We start from the raw sequence: 13,768 nt of genomic DNA, 5'->3' as shown, positions 1-13,768 counted from the left end.
CACCACAATCCAACCTGCATTTCTATGCGGGCCCACAGGGGCTGTGGGAGAAGGGGCTTTCCCCAGCAACTCCCTCCCTCCTTATCTTCCTACATCTTTAAGGGAAGATCTCTTTGTATGTTACCTTCTCGAACTGTGACCTGCTACCCCTGCCCTGCTCCACCCTTTAGCAGAGGTCACAGAGGTATCTGCAAACAGATCTGGGCAGGGACTACACTGCCTTCCCCTAGAATCCCCCTCCTTCTATTCTTAACAAAAGAAACCTAGAAGGAAGGGGTGTTTTTGCTCTGACCCCGGCCTCAGGGGTCTCCTGCCTGAGGAGGTGGTGCCATCTTTCTGTGATGGAGAAGTTTGAGGCCTGGAAGGCGTTTAGCAACCTGCCCCTGCCTGAGGTTGGCGGGGAGCTGTGATTGTCCCAGTTTGGTCTCATTCACTCTGGGTTTCCGGAAGGAGTGTTCGAATGTCAAGGGTAATCCTCACATAGCCCTGTGAGCCCTGTTTTACAGATGATTAACAAGCCCAGAGAGGTTACATGCTTGCTCCAGGTCACACAGCTAGTAAGTGGCAGAAGTGAACTTAAAACCCAGGTCTATCTGACTGTAAAATCCATGTTCTTTTTTTCCATTAACTTATGATGAACTATTTGAACCAAACCAAAAAGTATAAAACATCATGTCCTTAGCACTCTGCTTAAGAACTGAAACATGACAATGTTGGATCTGACCCCTGCCCATCATTACCCTGCCTCCTAGGCCTGGAAACAACCACTTTCCTGAATTTCATTTCTTTCCATTGCTCTTCTTGCTCCTCTTCTTGCTCTTCTTCTTCTTCTTCTTTCTTCTTTCTTTTCCTCTTCTTCTTCTTCTTCTCTTCTTCTTCCTTCTTCTTCTTCCTTCTTCTTCTTTCTTCTTCTTCTTTCTTCTTCTTCCTTCTTCTTTTATTTTATTTTATTTTATTTTTTTGAGACGGGGTCTTGCTCTGTTGCTCAGGCTGGAGTGCAGTGCAGTGGCACGATCTCAGCTCACTGCAACCTCCACCTCCCAGGTTCAAGTGAATCTCCTGCCTCAGCCTCCCGAGTAGCTGGGACTACAGGCACATGCCACCATGCCTGGCTAATTTTTTGTGTATCTTTAGTAGAGATGGGGTTTCACCATGTTGGCCAGGCTGGTCTCGAACTCCTGACCTCATGATCCACCTGCCTCGGCCTCCCAAAGTGCTGGGATTACAGGCATGAGCCTCCGCACCCAGCCCTTTCCATTGTACTTCTTTACACTTTTAGTATATGGATGCCTGCAAAACTGTCCCAAAACCAACACAGAATTGTTTTAGCTATCTCACTGTTATATCCTCAGAGGTCCTCTAGACTGGCTGCACAGGAGAAATACCTAGGAAGCTTCAATCAGCACCAAAGCCTGAGTACCTTGCCTCAGAGACACTGGATTAATTGGCCAGGGTAGATCAAGTAATTCCCTAGGGGGTTCTTATGGACAGCCAGGACAACCTATAAGGAGCCACTGATACAAATGCACTGAGTCCACCCCCTGTCCACACCAGCTTCCTCCCTCCTAGGATCTGCACTGGCTGTGGGCTGAGGGTGGAACAGTGGCTGGGGTGTGCCTGAGAAGACCAAGAACACAGAAGCTGCCAGTCCTCATGAGCAATTGGTGGGAAGAGGCCAGAAAGAGAACCACAAAGGTAGGGAAGAATGAAACCTTGTCTCTCCAGCCTTTTCTGAGACCTTGGGAACCAGGCTTTGAGTACTGAGCTAGATGGGTGTAGGCTTTGGGGCTGGGAGAACAGGGCCAGGGGCTCAGCAAAAGCTTCTAGGTACAAATGGGCCCTAGTCCTCGCAGGGCCAGCTCCTGCCTAGTGGTAGAGCACAGGCCTCCTCATGTCCTTAGGAGCTTAGGGTCCCATGTCCACACCCACCCCATGTTGGTTCCCACCTTCAGCAGGCCTGAGTGTAAGCACATGGGCACAGACCTGAACATATGCAGGCATTATTCCTCAGACAGTAAGAGAATACATGTGTGCACATATAAACATGCTAGTGGGCAGAGCCCACCTCAACAGGAATAAGTGCCCACAGCAGCAGCATGAGGGAGATGAGAAGACTGGTGAAGGGCATGAGCAACAGCCCAGTGCCATGGGGTACAGGCTATGTCCTGGTCCACACTGCCCTGGGCCAGGCTGCCAGGAGCTGTGGCCTGGGCTGCTCCAAGCCCTGCAGCTCTGTCGAAGGGCCCCTCTCCACCCTCTCCCTGCCCTTCCCAAAGGGCTGGGGGTGGATAATATGCTTCATTCAGGCCTGTCCCACGCATATGGGTCCCATCACAGATCCATGTTCTCCATGGCCCCAGCCCCTCTCTACAGTGGGTGTTGCCAGGCCACTGGGAGGCCTGAGAGCAGGGGTCTGGCTCAAGCTGGGTCTCGGCTCATCACTGGCCCTCACAAGAAACAAGCCTGCTGGAGGGCTCCCTTTCACCCTCCTCCTCTAACCACCCCTCCTGAAACCCTACCTTAATCGGATTGGATTAAGGCCCTATCCTCTGGGAGGCATCACCCGGAGGCTCAGGGAGCTGGGTAGGGGCCACAGTTCTGTGCACTGACCAGGGGACAGCAAACCACAGCAGGGCAGGAAAGAGGGGCCACCTGGGTACTGTGAGGAAATGAGCTGCTGATGTTCCCTGCATCTTCTGGGACTCGGTATCCCAGAAATGGGAAACTGGTCTTTTCAACTGTGGTGGGGAAACAAGAACCCAGGGGAATCCAACTGCTCAGCATGTGGGAAGGGCTCTGCCAGCCCACCCCTGCTCCTGGGGCCGCAGGGAAGGTGGGTGAGGCCAGCACTCTGTGCCTGGGATGCTGCTGCTGTCGTGCGATGTTGTGCTGCTCCCCCACATGGCTGCTGCTACGGGCTCTTGCCAGTTGGACACCCTCCCCTGAGCTCTGGTGCCGGACAACTGTTTTCTGAGCATGCCAAGCAATGCCCCTCTGCTGGTGGGAGAAGTTACTTTAGAGGGTACAGAACTTAGGAAGACCCAGGTGTGCTGTGAGGCAAGTGGCTCCCTCCCTGACCCTTACTGCTCAGTGTGCAAGTTTACCACCTTCCCCTCCTCCCCACACCCATCCCCCCTCTCTCCCAAGGTGCCCCTCATTGCTGCTGTCACTCATCATTAGCAGTTACTGTCATTGTTAGGACAGCCCCTGTCAGGCTTCAGAGCCAAGGGAGGGGGCAGGAGAATGTCAGATGACTCACACAACCTTAAAAGAGGGGGATGGACACACAGAACACAGAAGCTAGCTATGAGAAGCACCTTGTGAGACTCTGGTTCAACCCTTTTTCCAGAGGAGAAAGAGCAGCTTAGCAGAGCTTCCTGACAATTCCCTCTGCTTCCCATTAGTCAGGCTTGGAGGGAGGCTGGCCTAGGAGAAAGGCCAGGCCAGGGAGTCAGCATGAGGCTGGGCAGGTGACAGGGGTAGCCTACCCAGGGTCCTCTGAGGGAGGTGGGGAAGGTTTTGCATGGACCCATCCACGCTTCTTTGCCTTGTCCAAGGAAGTGTTTCTGTTTTGGGGAGGAGAGGAGTGACTCTTTGTCAAATTAGCCATCTGAACTCTCACCTAACAACCAGCCAAGCCCTCGGATCGTGCTGGTTAGGACCTGAGCCCTATCTCCTGGCTCTCTGTCCCTCTCCCAACCACTTAATGAGCCCTTGATGATGCACACTGAGCCAGGGGCAGGATGCAGGGAGCTAACCACTGACTAAGGAGAACAAGCCCAATGGGGAGAATAAGCCTGACAGAGGGAATAAGCCTGTGAGGGACACACAGGCTTTCAGAGGAGGTGAAAGTCACACCCTAGCGGGCAGCCAGGATGGGCTTCACAGAGGGGGCCACGCCAAGCTGGCCTGTCAAAGGCCCGCGGTCAGCTCCAGGGCCCCATCTCTTCAACCTGTTGGTCAGGAAATAAGAACAAGGAGGGGCTGAGTAAATCTGCGCCTGATTTTCATCTGCCTACACTGAATTATGCCATCCATTTGGAGGCAATTTTCAAGTTAAAATGTTGTCAGAAGGCTGTCACAGTTTTGATCTTTCTTTTCTGTTCTTTCTCAACCCACCCACATTTTCTAGTTAGGTTGGAAAGGGGAGTGAGGGGGATAGAGCCTGGTTTATATTCAGAGATTTCTGGAATTGTTAAAGATAGATGAGACTTTTAGAAATTATCAAGTTTTCTCTTAGGAAAATTGAGTCCCAGTTCAATGTCACAATTAATTGTTCTTTCAGTTCTAGAACTTTCAGGGGAACTGGAGGGCCACGGCCAGGCATCCTGCAGGCTATCTCTTGGGGTTTCAGCTTGATTCTCTCTGCTGCCTCATTCAGAGATGCCAAATAATCCCACCACTTGCTCCTTCCAACCACCACCCTGTTCCACCGACTGCTGGATGGGGAGTCAAAACACCAGTTTTAATCCCTGGCCTTGCCATTGACTTCTTTCACAGGACAAGTCACTGAGCTGCCACACCTACTTTTAGATAAAATGAGTTAATAAACGTGGGCCGGGCGTGGTGGCTCACGCCTGTAATTCCAGCACTTTGGGAGGCCAAGGCGAGTGGATCACCTGAGGTCAGGTGTTCAAGACCAGCCTGGCCAATGTAGTGAAACCCTGTCTCTACTAAAAAATACAAAAAAAAAAAAATTAGCCGGGCATGGTGGCGAGTGCCTGTAATCCCAGCTACTTGGGAGGCTGAGGCAGGAGAATCTCTTGAGCCCGGGAGGCAGAGGTTGCAGTGAGCTGAGATTGTACCATTGCACTCCAGCCTGGGCAACAAGAGTGAAACTCTGTCTCAAAAAAATAAGTAAATGTGGCAGTGCTTTGGAAGGTATGTGCAACACAAATGCCCAGGATGATGCCGACCGTTATTATTGTAATAATAAATCCATTCTCAGCTCAGAAAAATAAGAGGGTAGCCAATCAATAGTGCTAGTGTTCTTGGCATCAGAGAGTGGAAAGGAGGCTGGGAGGGAAGGAAAATGGGGTGGCAGGGAAGAGAGCTACTGACCACCTTCTACATTCTGCTCACTGACATTGCCCAGCCATTGCCAGAGGGAGAAATGCGGTAGGTGTGAGTTCAAGGCAGGCACCTGGAAGTCCCTGATCTCTGGGTGCCAGGAGGTGGGTGTGGAACTGGCAGACGACCTAGGCAAGGGTCACTGATTATGGATCATTTACTTTCTTCAACCCTATACTGTCCCATCTGTTTATGAAAGTCTAGAAACGAGGGAAATTTAGGCTTATCTAAGAGGTTAACGGAGCAGGGATACTGTAAATGTCTCGGCCAACAGAGTCAAATTCAAAATGACCTCAGAGGGCTGGACAGATAAAACTGAGCAAGGACCACTGTAAAGTCCTGCTCAGACAGGATGTGGTGGCTCACTCCTGTAATCCCAGCACTTTGGGAGGCTGAGGCGGGTGGATCACTTGCAGTCAGGAGTTTGAGACCAGCCTGGCCAACGTGGTGAGACCCCATCTCTACTAAGAATACAAAAACTAGCCAGGCACGGTGGCTCATGCCTGTAATCCCAGCACTTTGGGAGGCCGAGGTAGGCAGACTGCCTGAGGTCAGGAGTTCGAAACCAGTTCTCTTATACACATCTAGATGTGTATAAGAGACAGCCTATAATCCCAGCACTTTGGGAGGCTGAGGCGGGTGGATCACTTGCAGTCAGGAGTTTGAGACCAGCCTGGCCAACATGGTGAAACCCCGTCTCTACTAAAAATACAAAAATTAGCAAGACGTGGTGGAGAATGCCTGTAATCTCAGCTACCGGGATGCTGAAGCAAGAGAATCACTTGAACCTGGGAGGCAGAGGTTGCATTGAGCTGAGATCACGCCACTGCACTCCAGCCTGGGCAACAGTGAGACTCAAAAAAAAAAAAAAAAAAGCCTGCTCAACTTCAAAAAAGCCAGTGTGCAAGGAGGAGTGGGAGGATAGAGAGACCCAGCCTACTATCAGTTCAGGTCAAAACAACATGGACACTACAGTTACTCAGTTGAGCACTGGCTAACACCGTGGGACAGGCTGGGAAAAAAGCAACCACAGCCTCAAGCTGCACTGACATCCTAGTTACTAGGAAGTGAGTCCCAAGCTGCAGGGACTCACCAGGTCCCCACTCAAGGCAGGAGACATGCTCATTTCTCAACACCACACCTGCTCATGGACAAACTGAAATGAGTTTGTCATTTTGTGCCTGCAAACAAGATGGTAACCTCCCAATGACACTCAACAAATTAACAAGTGGCCAAAGGAAGGGGATCAAGACAGGGAGCATCTAGAAACTGAAAATGTCTGGAGGACGTGAGGTTGGAGAAGACTTAGGGAGAGCTATGGTGAACAGACCAGATGAGAGAAACAGCTTGCCATGTGCTATTCCAAAAGGCGCAACTGGGCTCACAGAAGCTTCAGCAGAATAACTAGTTCACATTAAAGGCCACCAAGATGCAACAATTTGAGACTCATGGCTGGGTCTTCAGTGATCCAATGACAGTGATGTCAGGATATTCAGGCGCTTGCTGGCCTGGAAGGGGCTTGGACCCCCTTATGGGACTTGAGGAGACTCCTCTGTACTTCGAGGGCACAAGGCTAGTCACGATGGCTCATCTTTTGTGGCCAGAATTGTCTTCAGTTTAGTTTTCAGTTCATGGAAGCCCAAAGCAGGTATGTGGGATAAGACAGAGGATTAGGAGGAGGAAATGACAACATATATATTAAAAAGTCACTACCTGAATCCAATGGGTATAGGTGGGAGATGCCTACCTGGTATGGATTGAAAGGCATCAAAGAGGCCCAGAGTCCTGTATTAACAGAATACACCCCAAGGCCAAAAATTCCTCCTTAGATGACAGCGGTATTACCCCCAAGTGAAGTACATTTGCTGTCTGGAGAGAGTACCATGATGACTTATTGGGTCAACATGTGGACATCCAGCAGAGAAGCCTGGGGAGGGCTGAGACATAGGGTAGAGAAGGCATCCTGCAGCCCAGGGTTAAGCAAACTGCCAACTCTACAAAATGCTCTCACCCAAGGAGTGCCAGAGGGTAAAGCAGGGGAGGGTCCTCACCAGCTTCCTCCATCCTATCCCATACTTCCTGTGGTCACTCCTTACTTCCCTAATCCTATTAGTAGGAGCTCTTCTCCTTATCTTCCCAAATCTAATCTATTACATTCTGTTAATTCTTTCTGAACATCTTTGGAATCTGTTCCATCCACTCTACCCCTTAGTAATCCCTCAAAGTCATGGTCTTGGCGGAGGCACTATCATCTCTACCAACCTGGATACACTCCAAACAGACCTCTTTGTTGATCTCTTTTACCACAATCTATTCAGCCCAAGCAGTGAGATTAATATCCCCAAAGCATAGCATCAGCCATGTCCCTCCCTTGCTCCAAAACATTTAGTGGCCTCTAAATGTGCAGCAGATCAAGTCCGCCTTCTTTCTGTGGCCAAAGACACAGCTTTGCCCTCCAGAGACAGCTCTGACCACCCACTTTCCTTCCCACTACCCTGCCCCTCACTGGGCCAAACTGAACTGTCTACCATCCTCTTACCCCATTCCCTGCCTTTGTCTTTCAGGCAGGCCACTTCGCCTGAGATGCTGTCACTCTGAATCTCCCCTACTTTAGACACTTCCCATCCTTCAGGGACCACCTAAAGAGCCATCTCTTCCACGAAGATGGAGGGGGACTTTACTGAAATCCTCTTTTCCCAGGTCTCCTGAGTGCCTTTAGATGCATGCCTGTCCCACGCACCAGAAGTTTGTTACCTGCTGCTAAGTTATGACTTAATGCCTGAGTAATGTGCTGGTTTTCACCAGTGTATGTTATATTTTCCTAGCAAGATTCTAAATTCTAATCCTAGAGAGTGGAGTGGGGATGGTATCTCCTCCATCCTAGGGCGAAGCATAGCACACACTTGGTAAAGCACACTGACTGCGTCGAGAGACCTGGGTTTTAGTTCTCTGCTGCCGTTAACTGGTCATGTGACTTTGGGTTTCCTTCCCTGCAAAATGATGAAGCAGATGGATGGATACATATCGCTTCCAGCTCTGCTATTCTCTGCATCTATTTGACTGTGGGCTGACCCACCCAGCTCTAAGCCTGGCTAGGGAAGCAGCAAGGGAGGCTATGGACAAGCCCAGGGAGAGAGAGAGGGAGAGGGAGATGGGGAGCTAATAGCTCTGGAGGAAGGAAGGACATGCTGGGCTAATGGGATAATTGGATAATCCTCAGAGCTAGGGGCTGCCAGGCTGGGGCCAGCTGTTAGAAGCAGACACAAATAGCACAAGCAAAACAAGGGCGCTGATGCAGGAAGCAGCTTGCTGAGAGATATGGAGGAAGGTGGGTGGTGGCCAGAGGGTGGGGGAGGGGACAAAGAGAAACTGGAGCCCCTTTTTGTGGAAATCTCGAGGACAGGATCTTAAGGCCTTGTATTCTGGCCCCATTTAGAAAGACTGCATTTAAGGATCCTGGCCTTCTATATACCAAAGAACATTCTTAGAGACCAATGGTTTATCTTGGCCTCCACAGTGTCCTGGCCACCAAGGACCTGCAAGGACCATAAAGCCCTCATCCTTGGCCATTGAGGGTTATCTGCAAATGGGGCATCCATTTGACATGCCTGTGAAAATATTGCTGGACTCTTACAAAATATTAATTTTGGATACATGACTCAGTGGGTCCCTTCATTTCGGGCGGAGAAGTGGACCTGTCAGTGGCGTTGGGCACAGAACAAAAGAAATTTTGGAGGGATCTAGGACCCAACTCTGCTGGGTCACATAAGTCATAACTTCAGTGACTGGACCTCAGTTAGCCCATCTATAAAATGGGGACAATAAGCATTACCTTCCCTGCAGGGCTATTGTGGAGATAAAATGAGATCATGAATGGGAAAGTAATTTCAAATGCAAGTGCTTTGCCAAGCACTTTAGTCCCAACTCTGTTTCTAATTTTGTATGATTTTAGAAAGGCTATTTCCTTTCTCTGAGTTCCAGTTTCTTCCAATATAAGATGATGAGATCAGACTACATGCTCTTTAAATTCCCTTCTAATTCTAATGACTATAATTCTTATAAAAAAAAGTAGTATATTTACATTTGTGTACCCTATAAGGACAGTATGAGAAAAGAAAATTAGAGGCCAATTTTATTAATGAACATAGATATAAAATACTCAAGATTAGCAACTGTATATAGCAATGTACAAAAAAATATATAAATCATTATCCAATAGGGTTTATCCTAGGAATGCAAGGATGGTTTCACATTAGATAATCATTCAATATCATTCATATTAATAAGTTAAAGAACACTACAGGAGAATCTCAACAGATGCTGAAAATGCATTTGATTTTAAAAAGTCAACACCCAATCATAGAAAAAACTTAGCAAACTAGAAATATAAAAACATTTTCTTAACTCAATAAAGTATATTTTTCAACATCTCACTGAACACACCATAGTCAATGGTGAACTATTAGAAGCCTTCTCTTTCGGTCGGGCGCAGTGGCTTACGCCTGTAATCCCAGCACATGGGGAGGCTGAGGTGGGCAGATCACAAGGTCAGGAGTTCAAGACCAGCCTGGCCAACATGGTGAAACCCCGTCTCCACTAAAAAATACAAAAATTAGCTGGTTGTGGTGGTGCATGCCTGTAATTCCAGCTACTTGGGAGGCTGAGGCAAGAGAATTGCTTGAAGCTGGAAGGCGGAGATTGCAGTGAATGGAGATCATGCCACTGCACTGTAGCCTGGACTACAGAGGGAGACTCCATCTCAAAAAAATAAATAAATAAAATACGAAGCCTTCTCTTCTAGTCAAGACCAAACCCATTATTCTATCCAATATAGTACTAAAGTTTCTAGAGATCAAAATAATACATGAAAAAGAAAAGAAACAAAGTAACATGATCTGCAGCTGAATTATCTATCTATGTAGAAAAATTCAAAATATTTCTTTGGAGTATTATTGGAACTAATGAGAGTTTTATCAAGGCTGTTGGACATAAAATCAACATAAAAAAAAACAGCATTCCTATAGGGCAGCAAAAACTATTATTCCTATAGGGCAGCAAAAACTATTATAAGTAATTTAAAATATATATCAATTATAATAGTAGCAAAAACTAGAAGGTACCTAGAATAAATCCAACAAATGCACAAAAAGAAGATTCAGATGAGGAGATGTGCCATGTTCATGGATGGGAAGAGACAATACTATAAAACTGGCAATTATCCCCAATCCATCTGGAAATCAAGTATAATCCTTTAAAATTTCCAATAGATTTTTTTCATAAATTATACATTTTGGATCCTAAAAATCATTGAAAAGAAAAAAGGCCAAGAAGAGCCACAATAATCTTCTTCCTTTTAAAGAAGGTGAAGAGTTGTCCTAACAGATACAATAATGTGGTACAGGAACAGGCAAACAGATAAAGTAAATGAGATACAAAGGTTAGAAGCAAACCTGTCTTTGTATGGGAATGTGATATGTGGTAGAGGTCACATTACAAACCACAGAAAAAGCATGGAAGGTTCATTAAGTGGTTCTGAAACATGGAAAGGTAAAATTGAAGACAAAGGTGAAAGAAACAAAGATCTTTAATGCTTTAAAAAGCAAATATATGAAAATGTCTTTATGACCTCTGGACAAAGACCGATTTCTTAAAACACAAAAGCAAAGCCATAAAAGAATATGCTGCTAAATTAACTAATGAAACTTTAAAAAACTTTTTTTTTTCATGAAAAAACAACGTAAAGTACAAAGACAAGCCACAGACTGGAAGAAGGTATCTGCAATGCATATAATCAATAAAGGATTAGTGTCTGTAATATATAACTCCTATGAAAATAAACAAAGATATTATCAGACACTTTAGAAGAAAAAACCTAAATGATCAACAAACACATGAAAATAAATTCCATCTCACTAGTAATTAGGAAAATGAAAATTAAAATATATTTTACCACCATTCACAGTCAGCCAACTAGCAACAATTTAAAAACCTTGGTGGGGAACAGAAATACATAATAACTGGTAGAGTTGAAGATGTGAATAGCCTGTAATCTAGCATTTTCCATTTCTAAGCCTCAATCTTCAATCAAGTCACACACATATTTTTAAAAACCATGCACATGGATGTTCATTGTGTCACTGTAATACTAAAAATGTCAAAGCAACATTTTTAGTATTTCTTAGTATTAGTATCTTTTAGAGTTAGAATGGATATATGAACTGTGGTTTACTACTTCAATGAACTATCATACAGCAGACAAAATAAATGAACTCAATATATCAACACCTGTTCTATATTCCAAGTTAAATTTCTCTAGCTATTTCCAGACCAGACCTTGAATTTCCACCTTTGTGTCAGTGCTCATTGCTATTGTCTTTCCTCTCACTTTTGGCCCAACAAATTTTAATGATATAATTTAAATGCCCCTTCCTCCTAAAACATCCCAGGATCCTTTAAATTCTGATATTAGAGATTAGAAAACAAGACCAAAAAAAGTTGAGTCATGCTAAGTTTACATGGCAGATGAGTGGCAGAATTGGAACCAGAACCCTGGTCTTCATATCCGTCTTTATACCCCTGCAAGGCCACAGATCATCTCAAGACGATAAAATACAGAACAAATCCCAGCTCCCAGCCTAGGCCACTTTGTCCCACAAACATCCCTGGAACAGCTGTAGTCCCAGCTTCTACAACCCCTTCTAGCCTGTTAAGATCTGGCTTCACTACTATATCTATGTGACTTTGAGTAAGTCAAACTCTTTTGTGCCTCAGTTTCCTTATCTGTTAGCTGCCAATAATTCCTGCCTGGCTACTGCATAAGCTCATTAATAGAACCAAACAAAATAAAGGATAATAAACTGGAATTGTATTAAATACATAGATATTCTTACCTTTTTATTATTTTCAGGATATAGAAATGCCTGCCCTCTTGCTAAAAGAATCATGGGATGTCTGATTTGTAAATAAATTTAATTTTGAGAGTTTGCCATTGCTTGGTGATGGAGGGGAGATGTTGTCCTTATACAAGAAGCAGGACTCTGAAAACTCTGCTCCCTTTTCCTGCCTTCTTCTGCTTGGAGGTTTTGTGCCACTGAGTTCCTTGGCATAGGAGGACCAGCAGGCAGCCTGGGGTCCCTGGAAGCAGGAGCAGCCAGCACTGACAAAATACTGAAGTTGGTCAAGATTGTCTTTAAAATCTCTTCCCTGTGCTCTTTCCCCCAGTTTAGCCTTTGCTACATCTTTCCTGGGTTGCTGAGGAAGGGGTTTTGTACAACCTCCTCCCTCTTCACCAACCACTATTCAGTTTCCCACTATTCGAGACCTACAAGGGGCCAGGGTGCGATGGCTCATGCCTGTAATCCCAGCACTTTGGGAGGCTGAGCTGAGTGGATCACTTGAGGCCAGAAATTTGAGACCAGCCTGGCCAACAATAGAGAAACCCCATCTCTACTAAAAATACAAAAATTAGCCAGGTATGTGAAACACATCTGTAATCCTGGCTACTCAGGAGGCTGAAGCAGGAGAATTGCTTGAACCCGGGAGGCAAAGGTTGCAGTGAACTGAGATCACACCACTGCACTCCAGCCTGGGTGATGAGTGAGACTCCATCTCCAAAAAACAAAAGACCTACAAGGACCAAGGACCATGAGGTTGGGAAATGTGCCTGGCCCCATCCTGGCAGAGTCAGTATTCAACAAATGCTGAACTGAGCCAAAAGGACTGCCTGTGTGTCTTCCCCGCCAACCAGCAGTTTCATCCCAAGCAGGTCCTCCTGTTCATAAGGAAAACGCCTGATGATTCCCTTCCCACAGACTACTGGGGACCACTGCATTTGCCCTCCCCTCCTAGGCTCTATGCATTTTCAAACAGGCCCCTGGAGAGGAACGGAAAACCTGGGGGTGGTGACATAGGGCAATGGAGCGAGGAACAATGGTTGAGAGTGTAGGGGCTTGAGGACTCTACTCCCTTCCCTTTCTTGCCCTGACTCCTCTGCTGCAGCCCAGAGGTGTCACACCACCATGTTCCCTGACATCAGCAGGCAAGTGGCCTGGAGTCTCTACAGTCAGAGCTATGGCTGAGAAAGGCTTTGAAGTTACACAGGTTATGTTACCTCTCTTTTCTCATTTTTAAAATAGAGAAATATTTTCCATTTTCCTGCTTTACAAAGCTGTTAAGAAGATTAAATGTAAAAATGAGTAAAAAGAGAAGTGGGACAGTCAAGTCTGCCAGGCCCTCCTGCCTGTGGCCCTTGGGTCGCTGCCAGCTTGGACCTCAGTCCAGCTTCCTAGGGCTCCCTCCGATGGTCCTCCTCTCACCCGGACCAAGGACATTAGGACTAAACATGGGAGGCCCTGCCCTCCTGAGTGACTCTTTATCTATACAGGATTGTTTTCTCTGCCAAATAGACCAAAAGGAAGGAAGGCTGGCAAGACATTAGTTCTTTTCTTAGCTCTCAAATAGCTGACATTTCAGGAAACTGAAATTCTGAATGGGACCAGAGGTGATTTCAATTCATTGTGCCTGTCTGCAGAGTCAGTCTACATGAGGACTCCATAATATAGGATGTACTTCTAGAAGTTCAGGGAAGCCCTTGTCAAAAAATCTCTTCCAAACTTATCTACTCATGCTTGGAAATCCATCATTAGAGCTTTATTTATTTGGCACAAGCCAAATGTGGGTTTTTGTCTTTTGTCTTTTA

The 13,768-nt window shown here is 46.3% G+C and overlaps 2 protein-coding genes across 4 annotated transcripts in view; one reads left to right on the top strand and one right to left on the bottom strand.

The window, feature by feature from the left end:
- The window catches only part of BCR (breakpoint cluster region), an 814,161-nt gene that overhangs the window by 567,065 nt on the left and 233,328 nt on the right, over window positions 1–13,768 (top strand). The gene's annotated exons all lie outside the window — the stretch shown is intronic.
- The window catches only part of LOC105546070, a 72,448-nt gene that overhangs the window by 13,330 nt on the left and 45,350 nt on the right, over window positions 1–13,768 (bottom strand). The gene's annotated exons all lie outside the window — the stretch shown is intronic.

Source organism: Mandrillus leucophaeus, unplaced genomic scaffold, assembly GCF_000951045.1.
Source record: "Mandrillus leucophaeus isolate KB7577 unplaced genomic scaffold, Mleu.le_1.0 Scaffold349, whole genome shotgun sequence".
Lineage (NCBI taxonomy): Eukaryota > Metazoa > Chordata > Mammalia > Primates > Cercopithecidae > Mandrillus > Mandrillus leucophaeus.
This window is presented reverse-complemented; position numbering and strand designations above follow the sequence as displayed.